Source organism: Molothrus ater, chromosome 3, assembly GCF_012460135.2.
Source record: "Molothrus ater isolate BHLD 08-10-18 breed brown headed cowbird chromosome 3, BPBGC_Mater_1.1, whole genome shotgun sequence".
Lineage (NCBI taxonomy): Eukaryota > Metazoa > Chordata > Aves > Passeriformes > Icteridae > Molothrus > Molothrus ater.
In genome coordinates, this window is record NC_050480.2 from 8,687,863 (window position 1) to 8,710,148 (window position 22,286).

General features: G+C 38.0%; 1 protein-coding gene across 4 annotated transcripts in view; it reads right to left on the reverse strand.

Annotated features, from left to right (window-relative positions):
• MACROD2 (mono-ADP ribosylhydrolase 2) overlaps positions 1–22,286 on the reverse strand; it is an 851,816-nt gene that overhangs the window by 554,222 nt on the left and 275,308 nt on the right. The window lies entirely within an intron of this gene.

Below are 22,286 nucleotides of genomic sequence, written 5' to 3' on the forward strand. Positions count from 1 at the left end.
GTTCATAGTTCTTGGTTTGCACTCCTTTTTTTTCCTTCCTAATAGCATCTTCTATAGTTTTTTTTTAATTTATTTACCCATTGCAGAATTTTTAGTAGCTATCTCTTTAACCCCTCAAAGTTTTCCACTCAGATCTTAAATATTTTTAATTTAGATGAAAAGATCCCCATATTCTTGTGCTTCAATGTATCTGTGTTACCTTCCACAATTCCTTTCATGTACATCCAGAATATTGTTAGCCGAGGCATTTCACCTCTCCTATCACTTCAGTTGTGTCCAGCTTATGCTTATTCATATTTAGCTATTAACCTTTATTTAAATAAAGTACACCAAATCATTTTACTCATCCGTGTAATATTATATTAACCCATATAACCATTATAGGTGAAAGACATTAATTGTGTCATCAACTACAGCATCACTGTAGCATGCAAGACTTGCACTGGAAGTTGATATTTTTATTGATGATGTTGTTGTTGTTGTTGTTATTGAACATTAGAAGAGGTCATAGATCTAGCTTTTGCAGTGAGCTAGTTCACATAATCTGTGATACCTTTATTTCATAGATCCCCACTGAACGTAACCAAAATAACAAGGAAGAGGTGCCTCCAGTCTGCCATGGCACAGACAAGCACTTCAACAACTCAGAATCCACAGTTTCAACAGCCAGGAGAACCATCTGCAGGATTTCCTAAGTTATTTCAACAACTCTCTTTGGTAGCACCACAGCTGAGCTCAAGCAGCCAGAGCAATTTTATTTATTTCACATGAATGTTGGTGGACCTTTTCCACTCAAAAGCACTTGCAATAAGTAGAAGGAGGCAATTCCTTTACATGCATTGGTTTTATAATTTGGTCTATTGGCTGAAAGAGAGGAGTTGATGACAAGGCCATAATTGCTGTGACGTTTTACGTATGTAGCTCATCTGAGAAGCTCTTCATCTCTTAGACTCCCTGCTCTCTTCAAACTTGCAAGCAAAAGCAATTGGAATGGGCAGAAATCTAACATCCCTGGAAACTAAAAAAGAATCCTAATAAAGGGAAGCAGTGAAAAAATACACACATGTGTGGCCAACTTCAGACTTGACCACAAGAGCCCTACACTCCACTGTGGCTCACCTGTAGCAGAGGAATAAACCTGAATCTCAGTTTCATTCCTGATTGAACCATTAAATTCTATGCCACTGGGATGCAGGCTGCACAAGGCTAGAGGATGTAAAGTCTATGCTTGATTCTTTCTAAATATTATTTGCTTCTAGGAATGACTTGCATCAATTTTTATTTCAGACCAGTATATATAACATAGAAACAAGTTTATCTTTTTTTAACTAAACACACATTGTATTAGTATGTTCACCTTTCCCTAAACTCAGTTCTTCAAGACCTCCTTTTCTATTGGAGTCCAAGATGGGACCAGGGACAAATAACTGGATTTTCCATTACCATGGCCATACACAAAATAAAGAACTGAAAGGACAAGAAATTATCTGAATTTGTAACCTCTGTTTCTGTTTATTTAGCTTTCCTAGAAGCAATAGTAGAAACTTTAAGTTCAGCAAAAAAACTAAAACACAGCTTTCTCCACAACACTTTTCCAATCCAGTGCAATCCATGGTAAGCATGGTAATCCATGGTAAGTAACAAGCAAATTTTGGATTTTAATAACTATTCCTTCTCTGCCCCAAAGAAAGCCATGGGCAGTTGTGGGGTGGCTAAATGACACTATGTGCCTGTGTTACTCAAACAGAAAACATGTCACATGAATGCAAATTGCACATGGTGAAAAACAGGCAAAAAAGCCAGGGGAAGAAGGGCAAATCTCTGAAAGACAAATACATTATTAAAGGATATATTGGTAATATATGCAAAGCTGTCTTTCTGACTAAGTTATTGACCAGGGAGAAAGGACTACAGGTCTCTGCTATTATAGTGCACTGCCAGCTTTCTGCTTTATATACTCACTTCTCCAGAGAGATTTGAATATCCTCATCCTTTGCCATTTTTACCCTCTCTCCCCAGCATTTGACTGAATTTTAAGTGTCTAATACATTGAAATTCAGTGAATGAGATGGAATAAAACTGTGCAGTGAATAATCAGCAGTGAATAACATCCAGAAAGCACTTGTGTATTTTTTTCCTACTGAGAAAAATATCCTAAACAACATTTGATTTATCTACCCCAAAGTTCTCCTTACAGGGACTGACATTGCTGTTGACTGGGCACTTATTTATGATCAGTTGGTACCAGGCTCTGTGGGTTTCCTAGCAGGAAAAGTGAAATTCATTACTCTTGCCACACTACACCATCCATCTTTTATGTATTATACAGTGCACCGATTAACAGCAGGTGTAGACTTGAAAACCCAAGAAATGAATATTTAATGATTATAATATTATATATATATGCCCACATTTTGTTGTAAGGAAAATGTATGGATGTATTTTGCTGCACGTTTTTCTAGCAGGTCAGTATTTGCAATGGCACTGCCCTGCTGTTGGTAGCAGACATTTATTTTTGCTTTACCTGGCATCACTTCTGCCAATTCTTTCAAGTAAAAGAGGTTCCACTAAAAACAGGAAGACCAAGATGACATCTCATCAATGAGAAAATATATTGAATCTGATAAAACAAAAGCCACTTCCCCTGAATCAGAATTAGTCTATTCTCATACCTGTGCCTGGGAACCAAGCTGTAGTCTCATTTAAAATAAATGACCCTTGGATTCAGAATATCAGTTTAACAGATGAGTTTTGATAGAAGTCTTTTTCAATAAGGAGCATTGAAACAGAAGTACTTCCAAAAAAAGTTTCTTACTAAGCTTTCCTCCACAATTAACCTATAACGCAGTGTTGTGGTTGCTGATCTCAAAGGCAATGTGCATATATTTCTATTTATAAGCTAAATAACTATGACACACAAATAAATGCTTCAGCTTATACTCTAAACCTTGCAAGTACATAGTTCATCATGTTAACTCTGCTTAGTTCACTTGTGTGCTATCACACATGATTAAGACACAGAAAACGTATGCAAGAAAAGTGAGCAGACTAACACTTCACATACCAGATCTGATGTCAAGCATATAATGGCACAGCCAACCTAGCATTCTTTAGCATTACTAATCTATAGCAATGAAATGAAGCATAAAGGAGGGGGAAAAAAAAAAGGGGGAAAGGGGAAGAACACACAAAACCTCAAAAGAAAATAGCGATTCAGTTATAAGATTTTCTGTGAAACCATGAATATTTATGAAAAAGCGAGGAGGGTTTTTTTTTTTTTCACTTAGCTTCCAATATCTCCTTTAAAAACTCTTCTGAAATATTAGACGTATTAAAAAAATAAATTGTGCATAAAAAAGAATGAAAGACATGCAGCTTTTAAGATAAGCATGCTTTCAGTGCAAGCATCTGCTCTCAAAAGAGCATTTACACAAATTAACATATTTTATCCACTGTAAGGACCATAAAGCATTTCCAATTCAGCATATAATTTTTATTTCAATTGGCATGGTAAAATCTTTAAGTGTAGCATAGTAGAAGATATAAGAAGCTGCAATGACCAAAGGCAATGGTGGATTTCCCTGCATAAAGAAATGAATAACAATCAAAAAAAGGTTTGGATATTTGGAGCAGAGAGAGGATGTTATCCTCAAATTCACAGAATCAGTTTCTTGTTACTATGTTTTGAAGCAAATATAATCTCCTTCTGAGTGAAGACAGAGAAAAAGATTACATGATACAGTACAATCCCTTTTCCAGAAACGTGGCAATTTTGTCATCAACACACGGATGAGAGATGTCATTACTCTTGGAAAAGAATTAGAAAGCTACTATACAGCTCTCAGGCACGGTGCCTTGCCTGGCAAACAAGGTCACTCCACATTCAAAGCTCTATACCATTTGCAGATTAAGGTTTCTAACACTAGAGCTAGTTCCTTCATCTCCCAAAATTCAAATTGCAGTGCTTTGGTACACGCCACAGACAGGGTTGCTATGGTACAGCACTCACAAAAGCACTAACTGCTTCCAGCACTTTGCTTCATGGCTGCAAGGACTTGTCTGCCCTGATTAATTTTAAGTTAGTGATGAAAATACTAATGAGACTGAAACAGGAAAAGCAAATTTAGGGAGCTACACTGGCTCTTGGACTCTGCTGTGATCTACTTCTGTGCACTAAAGCTTTCAGAAGAGACTGTTACTGCTCAGGTACACATAGGAAAAATACTAAACTGCCTTCTAAGGATACAGGACATATATAATGTCCAACATGTACTGCCATCCTCAAAAAGCACTTTTCCAATAACCAACTGTCTTTTGCCTATGCTCAAGGGTAGTGTTTATCCATCAGACACTTCACAAATATGCCTAAATTATCAGCTTAGCTGTCCTTCCTCAGGAGGGAGGAGGGAGACGTGGGTGTGCCTCCTTCACCCACATCTGCAGATGCCTCAGTTAAGCACCCAAAGACAGACAGAATGAATCTGGTCCTTAGCAGGCCACAGTCTCCCCAGCAGACTCCACGTCCTCACCTGAATATTCTTGTGGAATCGAGATTTTGTTTGCCCAAGGCAGACTATGGCAGAGCTCTCTTGCACAACCCTGTTTGTCAAAGGGTTCTTAGTCACTCCAGACCTTTTTTTTAATAACACAGGGGCATGTAATAAGGCACATGTACAATAATCTGTCTGAAATCTATAGCAAATTATTCCAATCTATATTACTTGCAGTGTATTTCATTGCTTCATGAGCACTACAATCTTACAGATTTAGAAATTAGTTTCATTTACAAGCTGAGACTCAAGGTCCAGGTAAATGTAAAATCTGACCACAAACAAGTGAAAATACGGTGAAGAAGCTGACATTACTAACACGTTTGAATCCTCAAAACTAGACCCTCCACCTTGAACCTGAAGTCAGAAATTAGCAGCTTGGACTAATGCATGAAATCATGGCAGTTGCACTGTCAAATAAAAATCTTACTGAAATATGTCTGAAACGATACCAGTAATTTGTTACCCTTGCTCAAACAATGTGTAGGAGAGAGAAGGCTCCAGTGACTCAGCATGCAGGAGAACTGGCACTGTATTTACCTGTTGTCATTATCTGGAACTCCAGAGTAATAAATGGATGAAATGCAGCTCATAAAAATATTCATATGATGAAATTTATGGCTTACATTAAGGCATGTTTAGCTTGAAAAATTACTGTGTAAAGCTCAACTGATCTGTTCCCTGTGTATATTCACAGTCATATCTGTTTACTTTGGGACTGCATGTTTAAATTTATTTCCACTTCTGCATATCCAAACTGTGTGCATGTCCCAGACAGCTGAAGTTTTTTCTCTCCTTTGTTTTGCTTGGTTTTTTGTTTTTTCCATTTCAAAATCTACAGGCAGGTACTACATTTAAAACAGAGCCCGATACAATTTAATCTTCTTGACCACAGACATAGCCAAATCCTGAGATAGGAAGTGAAGAACTCCAGTCCCCTCTTCTGTGCAAAGCCAAGGCAAGAAGGATGGGTGAGCATTATGGCTGGTGGTGGAAGCAACCAGCCCTGCAAGGCCCATCTTGCCAAGGATTGCACCCAAACATGGGTTCCTATGTTTTTGAACACACCTTTCATGGGAAGAGACACAGGTACCCTCCGTTCACAGCACAGCTGTCTGGGATCATGGAGGAGAACATGCCTCACACCCAGCCCTCCCTGCCCACCTCAAAGGCTGCTGGGGGCAGGAGGCAGCAGGAGAGGTTTGGCCATGTGAATCAACCTGCACAGGCAGAGCCAGCAGCTCCTGCTTGGGCAACCCAGCCTCGAGCTCCAACCAGAAAGCTGCTCTGCTGATGCAAGTGCAGATTACATAGGTATTCCTATTTATACCTCTATTACCATAACTAACGAGGAGTAAGCAGGATTCGCTCCCAGGAGTAAGCAGGATTCTCTTCCAGTCCATATGTAAAACAAGTATCTCCTTTAAGTCTTTTATACTGTAGATAAAGAGTGGAAAAATCTTCCACATGCTGTTAAGCTTCTCAGTTTTCCAGCAGCAACAACACTTTCTTTTTTGGGGAACAGCAGAAATATAATACTTCTCAATGCCTCTCAGTATAACATCCCCTACATTCTTATTGTGTGATCTTTTCTGTAGTATCTAAACTGGTCGTATACTGAGGTAAAATAAATATGAGACTCCCCCAATGAAATCTTCCTCATCTTCAAACAACATACCATAACCACACCATGACAGAATACCATAAAAGCCATCCCAAATTCCTTGCCAAAGACTTTATAAAGCAACTAGAAGTGAAATACCTATGCACAATGTTACTCTTTGCATATATTTCAATGTATACAGGAAAATGGAAAATGATAATTTAAAAAATGCTGATGGGGTAGTAACAGAACAAGATGGTTCTCAAACTGGACTGGTACTTGAAGGGATAGCACTGAACCACAATGTTTCCAGTACAGAATTATTTTCTCTTTGTTTCACTCACAAATACAGGTCACTCTTATGGAAGTAATCTTTCAAAGACAGAAGTACTATTTCCAATACACACGCATCAATTCATGCCACAGTGCAATCCGTGTTACTCATGTAACAGTTGATGTTTTTATATATAGATAAATATCTCTAAACTTGAGGGCATTTCTTTTTCTTTTCCCTTTGCTTGGAGACAAAACTCACCAACAAGCTGAAAACTAAACCAGCATGTGCAGAGAAGGACAATCAGGGAGTGTTGGGAGCAACCAGATGACTTCTCAAAACTGTTGTGTATGGAGGTGCGACTATTTGCAATTTAATTGCTATTGCTATGTGTTAAGTGATGAGCACATACACCAGTTTCAAAACCAGCATCTACTCCTAATTCCATGACAGCCAGCTTGCTAAAGAGCAGTCCCAGCAACCCACCATTTACAGAATGAGCACTCCTCAGAGACAGACACATTTAATAGGAGGTGGTGAAAGACATAATTCAGATGAGACATGTGGACTGAGAACCAACCTCTTCTTAAATCTTTTCTGAACTGTCTTTTATTGCTCAGTTGAAAGGAATTTGCAGTGCAAAACGATAAGAAATACAAACCACCTTCTTAATCCATATGCCAAAACATTTACTTTTCTTTTTAATGCCCCTTTAATTCCTGGTAAAATTCCAAACCCAGGGTTTATATTTCATGATATTGTCAACTTTGCATAAAACTACTGGTACTACTCATGACTTATATAGCCTCAGGGAGACTATTGATTTTTTTTCCCCTTCATAAATCTGAAAATGCTCTGTCTCTTCCCCGTGGACCCATTATATTTATTGGTATCTATCTCAAAACAACTGCTCAAGGTTATAGCTATAAAAATATTTGGGGTTCTAATTCACTATACAGAGGCTAGAGAAGCCCACAGATTTGGGGGCAGAATTATCCTTTGTAATCAGGGCAGAAATTTTGCCCTGATTACAAAGGATAGTTGGGCTCTTCCATTACTTATGAGGATCCCAAGATAAACCTTTTTGTTTGGACAGAGCTTATACTCTCATTGATGGAATATGAAGCAAATTTTAAAGGAATTTAAAAAGTGACACATGGCCTTCTTTATACAGCAAAGATCAGATAGTAACAGTTAACAACAAATATCAGTATAAATATTTATTGTATAAATATTTCCCTAAAACTCAAACTTCCTTATGGACTAGCAAAAGTAAAGCCATCCTGGTCCCCATGCCCAATTTTTGAAAACCATTTGAATGTCTGACATCTCAGATAGAAATAAAATACGTGGAGACATGGTCGAAGACGAAAAAGAAGATTTAGAGCTCTTCAGCTCATTAAAATACAGTATGCTCTAATGACTGATTATGTTGCTATTGCTTTAATTGGCAGTTGGATCTTAAAAGATAACTTTGCATTAACTTTTAAGCTACTTTAGGAAGGAAGAAGGCATCATGCAATAATTTTCTACTCACTATACCTGTACTTAGTCCAAATGGAAGATTTGCATGTGAATTTTTTTAAACTATACTAAGCCACGTATCCTGTGCTATAATGATCTTCCAAGAGAGTCTGTGCCTGTGGGATGTTCCTCTCAGCACTAGAAAACTGCTGCCAATAGACACAAAGGCACTTTAACCCGAGCCATGGGACTACTTAAGAACTTACCCATGGCCACCCGTGGAGCAGGTGTTAGAAATATGGGGAAGAGCATCAGAGTAATGATTTTGATTTATTTCCCTGTTATTAGCATGGAACTGAAAAGTGGGAGCACCAGCAACCCAACCACATTCCCTGTTCCACAAAGCAGCAGTGCACCATGCTGCAAGGAAAAGAACATCGCCTCCAAAATCAGCAGTAACAGCAAAGCCATTTCATTTAAAGACATGCAAAAATATAGTCATCACAATAAAAACTGTAGCCTTTGCCAATGGATTTCACTAAGTGGTATCTGAGATACCATAATTTTGATTACATTTAGAACAAAAGCATATGCCTAGTGTGCAGTTAAAGGACACAAATGCTGACCATATATTGCTTTTCACTGTACTTTAATAAATTAAACACAGAAATTGCAGTATGCTATCCATATTCTACATGAAAATACCTACAGCATAATTTATACCTGGCAGCTGACCAGCTGGCAAGGCAGGCCTAGGCTTCACATGAATACATAGTCTTTCATTTGTAATCTAGCCTTCATAAAATGAGCAGTAGCAAATTTTCAAGCCTGTAAATTCTGTGCTGGACCAGCCCACACCACTATAAAATCTTGTGTCCCGAGAGTATGACCTGCTCCAGAAAAAAAAGGTTTTATTTTAGATCATTTTACAGTGTCAGCTTTTCTAAATATATTTAGTAAATATATATCAAGGCACACACTTCTGGTCTTAATTAAACCTTTGATAGAGGAAACTTCCAAAAACAATCCAAAAATGAGGGATATTTCCAACAACCAAGAGTGCCACATGTTAACACCATGGATTTACATGTTTTCATGAGCTGGCAATTTCTGTAATGGTGGTATTTCATACCATTTATCTATTCCTTTAGTCTTCCCAATACTAACTTATTATCACCCAATTATTGTAGCATGAAAATAGGAAAAAATCTTTCCTGCTCTGCTCAAGTAATATTTAACAAATTCAAAATGAGAAAAAATGTTTCATGTGTATGTTCCAGTAACTGTACATAGAGTTAGTCATAGACACATAGTAATGACAGGAACTGTAGCTTTCAGAAATTAATTGCTAATACATTATCATTAAAATACATTGCACTTACAACTTAAAAACTCATCGTCATGGTAGGAAAAATTCTTAGCCTACAATCACAGAACATGTGAACTTCCTAAAATTTATACAGTGCATTTTGAGCTAAGATATATTTTGATAATTAGTTTTTATGTGACAATCTACGATGGGAAAATCTGGAATGTAAATGTACAGATAATTAAAATATCTGGATATTTAAGAATAAAATGTCTACATAAATTACTGAGGCTGCAGTTAGGAAGAAACACAAAGAGAATCTGGGCTTGTTTCAGGATTCAACTGACTTCAAAGTAAAAAAAAAACCACCTCTGACAAGCGCAAAACATGAGAAAATTAACCTTTTTTCTTTTCAAACAGAACTCATTATTAAATAAAACCTTCTGTCTCCAGGGGAAAGTGACAGTGGTGGATGTTAAAGAAGGGCTGGAAAGCAGCACATGTGGGCTGAGAGCCACCTGCTCCATGCTGCAGCTTTTAAAGCTTGGCTATTGGAAGCAAAGACAGAGTTACTCAAACATGGAGCTGATGGGATGTCCTGGGCAGGTTCAAGTGCTAGCCCTTCATATCATTTATAGGGACAACAGGGTGTGATTTGGAACCTGCCTTTGGCTGTCCAAGAATCACCACACAAACAGAAGAAGTCACAAGGTAAAAAAATATGACATATTCTTGGTATTATCTTGGTATCAACATGTCAGTGAATGTGGCATGACTCACTTGGTCCTTTCAGCCCAGTTTATCCCACTACAACTCCCTTGCTGCTTCTCCTTTTTCTTCTGAGCACAAAGAGAAAAATAATGTCTATAATTTCCCATTATTTACCACGCTTCCCAGCCTATCCTCCACTGACCCTAAAAGAAAAAGCAAATTATACAGAACTCTACATTACAATTTTTACATGTATCTGACCAGCAAAATGAACATGTGATTTAGCATTTTCAAGACTTAAAGTATTAGATGAGTTGTACTATTCTTTCCTTTCGTCTGCTATGCAATGAAACAGAAATGAGCAGTGGAGCCAACCATGAATCCATCTTTTGAAATCACACTCATGGAAAAAAAATACAACATTCCCAATAAGAAATAGCTAAAATTTCAAACAGAATTATCTTATTTACTAAGCTTTCTTTTCAACTGCAGACACAAAGACTCTCTCTCTCCACTCTCTAAGGATAGTTAAGGCTCTGAGCAACAGACACCACTGCACTCAACCCTTTTTCCAGGGAATATGAGCCTGTGTAACACTGCTGGGGAAAAGATTCTGCTACATCATGTTTAGATCGCTAAGAAATTGTCACTGCTGTAAGAAAGTGCCCCAAGAGGCAAAGAAGTGAGTCATGACACTGATTTTGCATTGATTTTATAGAGAGGATGTCTGAACACTGCAATAGTGAGTGGTGTGTTCATTTCCTCAAGACCACAAGACAAAACGAAATGGACTGGTTATTGAAAGCGAATAACTGTAAAAGATAACATGAAAATGGGATTTTAAAACAAAATGTGTGAGGAGAAACAGAAGATTTTTAGCAAAGACAGCAATTATTATGAAGCACCTTGAATGGCACATATAAAGTTATGTCACTTTCACCTACACAAAGTTTGTCTTTCCAGAGGTATTTCACCAAATTACATTTCCTACTTTCCTGCCTCTGTTTACTGCAGTCTCAAAAGAATGCATATGAGTACCATATGAACAGCAGCAGGAAATAAAATCTGGTTTTAATAGGAACTACTTAAAGAAAGTTTAAAAATAAAGTACTTATTTTCAAAACTAGATTGCTTAATTTTTTAAGGGCTTTGGCTCTGCAATGTACAAGGGTGCTCTAAGATGTAGATACCCAAACCCCGATTCACTTTAAAAATTAGAGCTCTCTTAGAAGTATAAATTGCTCCATCTGGAAGTGATTAGGGTTCCAAGGATGTGCAGCATTAAGTAATTTAACATGCTGAAGTGCTTCTTTTTTAATAAGCTCTTCAATTTAAAAATAAGAATAGTTTAAAAAACCCCCACCTTTCTTCCTAGTACAGCTGTTTGAATCACATGAACCACTTTATTCACTTAAGAATCTGCAAAAGGTGGGGAAGGCATTACTTGAGACCAACAGTAACAACTGCATTAGCAACAAACTCGAGGTACAACTGTAGAGGAAAAAAAAGGGGAAATAGTTGACCTCAAATGTTTGTCTGTGATAGCCACCAGGCCATCTCTTTCCACAGCTACTACCATCATTCATCTCCTGGTAGAAGCTTCTTCCTTATCTGTCTTCAAAAATTTTTGATGACAATTTCTTAAGAATGTTTTCATGGCATTTAACAGAAGGGAAGTTAAAAGTTGGCATTTGACAATGGCAATTTCAGCATTTTTCAGGTTAAAATCCCTATGTAATTTTGAAGGGTTGAAAAGTTAAAGTGAGAAATGCTAATTGCTCTGGGGAACATGAAAATTAAAATATATTTCTACCTTGAATGAACTGACATGCATCATCAGTTGTATTTTCAATTAAGGTTTTGCAATGTTGATTAATTCACTCATTTGAAAACAATTTACATACAAGATGGTCAGGGAAGTGGAATGTTGCCCTGGGGGAACTCAAGAGAAGAGTCAGGGATCAAAGTCTGAAAGCAAATTGACATATTTGGGGAGCTTTCAATAGCATGATAGTAGTGGTTGAAGATCAGAGAAGGGAGATGTTTTTTGTCTGGAGACAATTACAACCATCACTGAAAATTTAAGGCTTCAGATTTTTCATAAACACACAGTCGTGTACTTCATATTATTAAAAGTATTCCAGCCATCACTCTAAGGAAATATCTGAATACTGAAATGGAAATTAGCTTTAAAATTTGCATTTAGGAATGTGTAAGCATGTGGACAGGCTTTTATGTTAAGAAACTATTTCCTTATTACAACCTTTGCCAGCAGACTCCAGAAAAGCCCTGACTTTCCCTCTATACCTGGCTGCTAAATTATTCAGGAATATGAATGGGAAATTGACCTATTTATAAAGTAATTTGTAGAGAAATATTACCAATAATTGTTACTGCATTTCAATGGGATGCACCAAGTTAGATTTCAATTTGCAATGCTTAAATTGCAAAAACAATTCAAACTGCAATCGGCTGTGTGGTCACTTTGAACTGTATAGAAAAATTTGAGATGCAGCATCTGAGGAAATTATTGCAGGTAATATTTTAAAAGCAATTCAACCAATTATAAAATTTGCTCACAATGCTGACACACCATGCCAAGACTGTTGGTTTCATACTTCCCATGTAAGGCAGTGTTCAGTAAAGTAAAAAGCACATATTACATACAAGCAAACCTTATGTCAAGCAGAAACAAAAAAAAATAGTAAAAATTATTTTGAACTTGGAGACAAAGTAGGAAATGGGAAACTAGATGCTTTTTTTTAAATCCACTTCATAATGAACAGTTAGAAATGCCTTTTACCAGCTGTTGCTGGAAAGCTGTCAGTTCATTTTTAAATAGAGATGTCAAAGGTCTGCAAACCTGTTATTGAACAAGACTGAAAAGCATATGACAATGAACAATTGAAAATGACTGGGGTGATGGGGTTAGGTGCAGGGACACATGATTTTAGTCAACCTTTTGGCTTGCCATATTCTTTGAAACTCAGCTCTCTGGAGCTTTCAAGGCTCTACGGTTACCCAAGAGGTAAATAAATTCATGACCACAAAGCATACCTAAGCCTCTCTGCTCTAGAGGTTCTAATGAGTTAAAAATGAGAATGTCAGGACAGATGAACTTTCAGAAGTGAAAACTTATGCTATATATCTTTGGAGGTAAAAAAGCAGATCTAAGTCTAAGCTCAAATGCAATGTACTTCTGCTCTAGTAATACATGCTAAAACCAGAAGAATCCCTGTAAAATACCATCCCTTTAGTGCCAGATACATAAAAAGATGTTTAAAACTCTTAGCCTTTATGGTGAAAAATACAATTCTTTATTGTTTAAGTAGTTTTTCCTATGATAGTATAAAGATACATATTTTTATTAAAGTAATTGTGTAAAAAAACTTTGATGCAGACATTCTAAGCAGGAAGATGCATTCATGTAAAAGTTCCACCTATACCAATGTGTGACACAGGAACAAAAACTTTTCTATTTGGGCCAGACTTCTAATGCCACAAAAAAGACTGTCCTTGGAGAAAACTGAGCATTGAGTGCTGATAATATATAAAAGTACATCAACAGGTCCTCTCTATACGAGAAATTAATAATGCTGCATGCAATCATTAACAGACATCAAGGGTAAGTTGCCCCCACCTGCTAAATTTAGCAATGGCCTCAAAGGCTCATTAATGCAAACATGGACTCCCTTTTGCAGTGGGAAAAAAAATTAAAAGTATGAAATGACAAATGTAAATAAAAAGGGTAAAACAAGTGGCTGATATAAACCCTAACTAAGGCAATGAAACATGGCTCTGTTATCCATTTTGATAATCCTATTGTCAGGTTATTTGTTCTCAGGGAACAAGTTAAAGCCTGTTTAACTAACTCCAATAAAGAGGTAAAGCCTACTTAACAAAAAGCCTGTGTAACTGGATGACTGTAAGGATCCTCATGTCTAAATATCAGAAACATCCAACTACTTCAAGAGCGAACATATGACAAAAGTCTTACTAGGCAATGAAAAGAATATGTCCTTTTCCCTTCAGTAGGCCTATTTATATGCCTAAAATGAAACACATACCTCATAATTAAGCATGATTAGGTTCCAATTACTCCATTTGTGCTACTTTAGTACTTTTTTCATTTCATTCTAGCTGCATCAAAATGTGAAAACCAGAGATGTGAATGGCTGAGATTGACTGCCACGCATTTCAGCCACATTTCAGCCCACCCTGGAAAATGTAAGCTTTCTGTCATAAGCTGTCAGTAAAACTCATGTCTTCCAAACAAAGGTTCTGAGAACTGAGCTTACATGGCACCTCTAGATTTTACATTTTGTTTGACACCTACCATTTGTGAGAAGTGGCATTGTGTAACTGCTTTCCATCCTGTCTGTCCCCATCACCACCACCCCCACCAAACATAATTGCTTTTACTATAAATATCTGACAGTGCTCCTGAGAGTAATAGAGTGAAATTTAGAAAACTCTTGTTGACTGCCTGATAGATTTTGCAGAATCACAGAATTCAGAATCTGGTTTGGGCAGAAGGGACCTTGCAAATCATCCAGTTCCAGCCTCCTGCCATGGGCAGGGACACCTTTCACTACATCAGGTTGCTCAGAACCCCATCCAACCTGGCCTTGAACACTTCCAGGGATGGGGCATCCAAAACCTCTCCGGGAAACCTGTTCAATCACCCACAAAGAGAAGAATTTCTCTCTAATATCCAAACTAACCCTGCCCTCTGTCAGTTTAAAGCCATTCAACGCTTGTCATATCAGTGCAAATCTTCTAGTCTTAGCATTAAGTAGTTTCTTTTCCACCAAATCAAAAAAGGAAGGAATAAATAATTTTTTACAAGTGGAGAGCAAGGTCTGGCCAGGAAAAAGAAACAATTATTGTACTTACAGCACATTTGAAAAGCTTATTACAGCAGGCAGCATGCTACACACCTACAAGTTTCATCTCAGAGATTCAATATTAATGTCCTTTTTTATTGGTTCCTTACTTGAACATATCCGAAATTTTGTAGGTACAGTATATTTACCAAGCGAAGGAAAATTAATCCGGTTTGCCCAGGTAAATCCCATTATATTCCTATTACTCAAATAGACATTAAAGTAGGAGACACATGAGATGGCACAGTGTATTAGCTGCTGTGGAAAACAACTGTCAATGAATGCTCAATTTACTGAGTGGACATTAAAAGTGCTCCAGAACTGCCAATAATAACAACAGAGCCTTGACAGCAGAAAAGCAAACCAATCGATCTAAAATGGTAGACACAGAAAGAAATGAGTATTAAAAAGAAACTCGAGGAAATCAAATAGATTGGATTTAAAAGATAAAGATGATTTGAACACCAGTTATAATTTACAGGTATAATTCAGATTATCTTTGTTATTCAAGGCACCAAAGACCTTCCAAATTAAAACTGCAGGACTGTCTCACGACAGAAATCATTCTGGTTGAATTAAAAGAGAGGGTGAGGACCTAAGTAATTTTTTTGCACTACTCTTACTACTCAAGTAGATCTGTAAACTGAGAACAAATCAAGGGAAGAGCTATTATGAAGACACAATCTCAGAGAGCAAACCAAAAGGCTTTTCCAAAAGTGTTATTTATGTATTACTGTATGGAGCAAAAGCCCTGGCTTTCACAAACAGCCAAAGGGTGGTTGTTCACAAGCAGCCAAAACTTGCCCCTTTGTGCTTTCGCAAAATTTCACCTACATAAAACATACTTTGCTAAACTCAGTGAAGAAAGGATCCCAGCCAGAAGGTTCCACCTTATTCCCAGGATCCTGGGAAATCACGAAGTCCTGAAGCTGCACTAGAACTGATGCATATCTTGCGATTTCTCACAGGATTACGCAAAGAGCGTAAAGAGGAGGAAACACAATTTCAAATTGGTGTCAAAGTTCAGGAATAGATCATAGCCATCACAGCCCAAGGAAAACCACCCTTCCAGCAGTACCCCTGAGTGGAAGTGGCCTCCTTCCCCCCAGGCTACCCCCTCCACTGCCCAGACCTTGTTCCCTGCCTCCTATCCACACCCTGCCCCAGCAGCATCCTCTGACAGACTCAGGTGTTCCCAGGTCATCCAACACAATGACTTACAGGAGGAACTAGCCCAGACGTGACAGTAACTTGCCTCTGAAGCACAAGGGACAGCTTGTACCTCTCAGAGCTGCCATTTCCTAACATCAAGAAGTAATTAATCTAAGCTGACTTCCATCATGGCGTGAACAGTTTGCCAACAGTTACCACATAATATTATGTTAGAAATTATACATGTTCTCTATACTGGAGATGTGCCTAAGGCATTAACTGTAAATGGTATTTTTCAGCAGGGATGTCTATGTGGGCATGCACACTAGAGCAAGAAAAGCCCTGACAGTCATGGATTGCACAACAGTTTCCATAAACAGAATTTTCTGTTGAGAGCTTTTCTCACTGCTGCACTAAAGTTTTCCATGTTTGGCCTTGGAAAAAAGGAAAATTACTCTAAATACTTCAGAACTGAAAGAACTGCTCCCATCTCAAATCCATCACCAGGGAGAGAAACAGGAGTCTGATTTCACTGCGTTTGTTCTCATCCCAGATTTACTTCAACACATGGTACTTTCCCCATTTTCATCTTTCATTTTTGATTCCTCCATTCCCAAAATATTCACTGAGGTAAGGTTTATGCAGATGGATAAACAGATCTGAGCAGCAGGAAGCCCTGACAGTGCTTGGAATCAGCTGGTACATCTGGGGATGTACCATAAACTGAACCTTGCAAAGTGTGGGCATGTTCAGAAAGGCTGGGCATCAGCTTATGCCGTGCCTTTTAGCATTTTGAAGCCTAGAAAATCTAGAGCAGGCATTAAACTTCACATTATGTAGATGTGCTAGGGAGAATAGAAGAGCAGCAGCGGCAAAATTCGTAAGTATGCAAAGATCATGGTAATCAGTCTGAAGCGTTATTAGCTAAATTTAGTGCACTGGATGAAATTCATTTGTGGAACCAATTCCTGCCCTTCCTACTGCCTAAGCTGTTATTTCCTCAGGTAGTGCATAAATGCTATGATGGCATTTTAAGCAGTGTGATTTCACACTGAAGCATTTCCACAAGTCCTGTGAGGTATGAAGATCTATTGGGCTGTTTCAATTTGTTACATTCAGGAGGCTTTCTCCAGAAAAAGCTCACAACATGAGGGAGATAAGCCCCAAGCAAGGCAAAGTATCAGTCACATGCACAGAATAAAGTTTTCCCTTTACAATCTGACATTATCTGCTTAGGATGAAATACAATCTATGCTATAATCTGTTTTAAGCATTAGGAAAACAAAAGCCCAAGCACACACATTAAATTGCTATCAAGAGGAAAACCCATATTATACAGGTGACAGGTTTTTCTAACAAAGCACTTAAAAGAGCAAAGTACGGAAAATACCAATGCCTGCTTTCAAATACTTGCAAAAAAGGTTAAGGAATATAATAGGCAAAAGAGGAAGAAATATTAGCACACAACCACATAAGCTAAGGTGCAAAGCATGTTAATTAGTGTATTATAATGACTTCTGACAGTTTCACATAATGCCTTTTCATCAGCATACTGTTTCAATTACACATTCTCCACTTCCCACATTAAAACCAGCTTCACTATGATTTTTCCACCTGCTGCTTCAGTATTAAGTTTAAGCCCCATGTCTTCCAAGAAAATAATTTTATTTTCCTAAAGTTACTCACCAATTCCTTCAAGAAACACAAGGGAAAACATTATTCTGCTTTGTGAAAGCATAAAAGGAAAAGGGAGGTAAATGCTATAATGTAGTCTACCTCGTTATCTCCAATACCTTGATCCTCCATGCTGCACAAAGCCCTTGGTTAGAAGTAAATCATGCAGCTCAGTGGTGAAGCACACTGGAACAGACACCTTAAATCTGGATTAACTTTCCCCAAATACTGAATAAATGATCACAGAATGACAGATATGCTGAGTTGGAAGAAGGAACCCAGAAGGATCACAGAGTCCAACTCCTGGCCCTGTACAGAATCAAGAAACAGACTTTTTTTTCCCCCTGAACATCTATTAAAAATGAAACCAAACATTAAGAAAAATGTCTGGAAGTCTGATCTACTAAAAATTAAAAGGTTGTTTGAAATTTCATTACTAGCGACCAGATAGGGAAATTTGTGCCTCCTGATTTATTTGTATAAACTTGTGCCTTGAGGAATCACAAAAAAATACAAAATGAACGCACAGCTAGGTATAAATCCTTCACAAACTTTAAAATGCTGGATTCACTCATTACTGCCAGGGAAATGAGGCACGAGGAAGATGGAAGACTGCCTTGCTCCTCTGCTTGTAACACCAAGCAGGGCACCATGATGCCAAGCTGCAATTCTGCGGGCAGTGTGAACGGATTAAAGGAGCACAACTCCAAGGCAGATCCCTACAGCCACACACAGGAGCATGCTCTGACAGCAGATCTGGGCCATGATGAATGGGTCTTCTCCCACACACGCCTCTGAGCTCACTCTGGGGAGAGGCAGCCACTGGAGGACAATGATTGCCGCCAGGAAACAATCTTTCCCATCCCAAACTGCACGGGACACACCCTAGCTCCAGCCCTGGTATGGCTGCAGGAATTTTTTCCATGCACTCATAGATCACTCTGTTTCAACAAGTCTGGTACATTCTTCCTCCATCTACTGCTGAAAGGTGCCAGGAAACCTGTAAAGCAAGTTGGGATTTTTAGCAGTGGCTCTGCTACTCCACTAGTAGCTCTAGAGGTGCCCAGAGCCTGACAGGATTTGCTGTTTGGGGCACGGGCAGAGCAGTCACACAGGGTAAACAATCTTGCTCACTTAATGACAGTTTACTGTAGTCACCTTCAATATACCCACATTTTCAACCACTTAGCCACTCATTTTATCAAACAGTCTCATAGTAAGAAAGCTCTTGACACAGAGCCACAAAACAGAAACTCCTCCTTGAAATTTTCATGCAGCAACTCATTACCCAATTATTCCTCTTGCTTTTAGATCTCACTGAATTTTAACAAGGAAAACAGCAGGGAGCTAAGAGGCAATGTTTTTAGCTTAAATTCTGTATTTGGTCAAAGTCCTAAATTCCTCTTCTCTGCGCCCTCCCTCCCATAACATATTACTTCAAGCCCTTAATTCAAGTTTGTACAGCCAGGGTGACACTCCCTGGCAATGCAAACGCATACTTGGAGCATCTTCCATCAAGCAATGCACCCCATGAAGCAGCTGCAACCATTTCTTAAGGCATTTGGGATGCTTGCAGCAATCACAGACTGCCAGAATGAATTCTCAACCCCAGGCACATTTTAAGCAAGAGTCTTCAAGCGCCCCAGTGCCTTTTTGCTTTTTTATCTAAAGGATTATTTAACGTCCAGACTTTCCCACCTGCCTAGTACCCATGCACTCATTCTGCAATCTCTCTGAAAAAGCTTCTAGTAAGATCTTAAATCAGCACTGGAGTGCTTAGAATTAGTATGTATTAACAGATTTAGGTAATGAAATTTTAAGCTACTGAAGCTTATTATTTTCATCCTCAAAAATCTATTCATGTAAGTGCAGTCACCTTTTAATTCAGAGCAGAAGATTTGAGATTTAAATGTAGGTTCACTTGAAGTGAGTTTAGCACACAAAAAGTGACAGGAGTTCGAATACAGCTCTTTTGTGAACTAAAGAAAAAGAAATGAAAGAATAGAAGCAGCAAACAAATTACAAGACCTGTCAACCTTGTTAGATATTATGTTGAGAGCAGTAGGGATGAATGGGGACTTCCCACTCCTATGCCTATCACAAACAAATGAAAATATATGCATGGTTTTGAATAAGGTATTTAGGAAGTGACAGATAAGTCTTAGGAAGGCACATTTGCTTTCCCTGCTGAGAAAATAACATATCTCAATAACACCACTTCCTTTCAAATTCTTCGGGACAACGAATCACAGAGGGCAATTTTAATTTATTTTGACTGTTTACTCTGTGTTGACAATTTGAATTGGTAGCTTCTGATATTCTGCTGCAGGAAGCAGTTTGAAACATGACAGCTCAGGCTGCAAAGAATTAATGCCTTCAAAATTATACATCTCTTAACCAACTGTCTTTTTTTCCCAGCTATTCCAGCCTTAATTTCAGCATTCCAGTTTGCATTTCTTTTGTTCAAAATGACATCCCAGAATGTTATTCTTTCCATTGTTTTGGAATTGCACACATGCATTAAATATGCCTGGGAAAGCCCAGAAAAAAATTAGAAGAAAAAAATTGTAAACTTATTTGACTGTCAAGAAATTCCTGTCCTTCAGAATAATCTGTGCTCATTTATATATTTGAGAAATTGCTTGGTTTTAGATTTCCATTGTTTGAAGAGCATGACCATATGCTATATGGACACACGCAGTCAGTGCCATCCACAATATGGAAACAGATTTACACAGACAGCACATTTAACTCTACAGCAGCCATTTTAGAAAATGCACAAGCCAAGGTAAGAAAATCAATCTCTGATGCATAAATATGGATTGTGACACTGCCACAACCTAGCCAATTGTTGTTAAATGTCACAGGAAACTTGCAAACTACATTAAGCTCTCCAAAAGGCCTTACAAACAAAAATCCTTCATTACCCCTTCGTTCAGGTTGCTGAAATGAGAACTTCAGAGGGCAAACTGAACTTTTTCTCACAGAAAGTCTCAAACAACAAGCCCCATCCCGCCTCTCAGGCAAGAAACTAATTTTTTTTTTAATTGTTCCATTCCTTTCTCTAAGTTGAAAAAGTACACCCTGCTATTAGCTTGCTATTGTCAAGTAATCTGAAACTTATAGGAATGTAAAATTAAAGCTCTCACAAAACTGACATAAGCTTCAAAAATCATTCCACATCACTTGAGGATTCCTGCTTCACTAAGTTTTATTGTTCTCCGGTCTAGTTAATCTTCTGATATGTAATGGTTATTGTTCTATGTATTCTGAAGGCTTATACTTAAGCAGGAATGTGGGAATGGTTGCGTAGGTAACTCCAAAATCAGTCCCATTAGAGTAAAAAAAAAAAGATTGATGCCAAAACTCCTCTCTTACAAAGATAAAATGCAAATGCTCTACAGAAAGTGAAAACAGCTCCTCAGGGAATTGTTAGGAACTGGGCAAAAGAGCAACGCAAACGTTTCATTAGTCAAGTAGGAACTTGAAGGAAGAGAACTGGGAGTGCTTGTGAGAACAGCACAGCTCTGCCAGCACGGGCAGCACCAGAGACACCACTGACCTTGCATGCGCGTGGAACGTCAATAAAGTAAAAGGAAATAGATAAAAATCTGTGCGTATAAAGTATATGGCAATTTTTATTCCTTAAAGGATTTAATAAATTCCACAAGTCTCCAGGAACATAAAGATAAGCCGGCTGCTCATGAAGGGCAAAGCGCTATCAGTTTTCAAACCAACTCCACCGAGTTTAGGAAGGACTTCAGGGAGAAATGGCATTTAATAACATCTCTCGCTGCTCCTAAAACACAGAGCTGCTTCCTAAATGGGAGCCATAATTTAACCTTCTTTCCTGCAGAACACTGTCCTCAAGAAAACATTTCAAAATGAAGAAGGAAAACCAATTTACTTGTCTCTTTCTCAGCTTGTTGTTAGGACCGAATTCTCCATACACTACCATTACATTCTGAATGCATTAGTATGACTGATACTCAGGAAAAAAAAGCAGTTTATATTAATGATCTGCCTTAATTCCTTTGATTTTCAAAAATTTTAATATAAGAAAATATGAAAATGTTAAGGGTGTTCAGCTGGAAGAGGAAAATTAGAAGTATAAATATAACACAGGCTCTTTAATGCAAACATTTTCTTTAAAATAAATTCCACCTTCAAGCTTCATTTACAATCTCATTTGCACAGAGTTGCCAATCCTGATTAGCCCGAATGAACTCCCTAAACATGAAGGTGAAATCTCCCAGACAGTGATATAGCAGGAGATTAGAACACCTGCAGACATCCAGTGTGCTACAAGAGACTTTCTTTTTACTTGGAATTACCCTCAAATGAATACCTTCAAACATGAACGTACAAAAGAAGGGATCTCACAATCCATGGTTAAACAGAAACTTCGCATTTTAAAGCTAAAAAAATGTATTCTGTTTGAGACCAAAAGCTAAGAGACAAAGAAATTTCTCTAGCTTTCAAAAACAGTGATCCTTTAAAAAGGGAGAAAAGCATGAATTTCTACCAAAGTCTCAAAATACTTTAAACAGGAGCTGTTCCCAAGTGATGTTAACAGGCAAGATACAAAAATATTTGCTCAGCCCACCAGTGGAACACATAATTCTTCCCCATGAAAACCCAAAATACAATCCTCTAGAAAGCC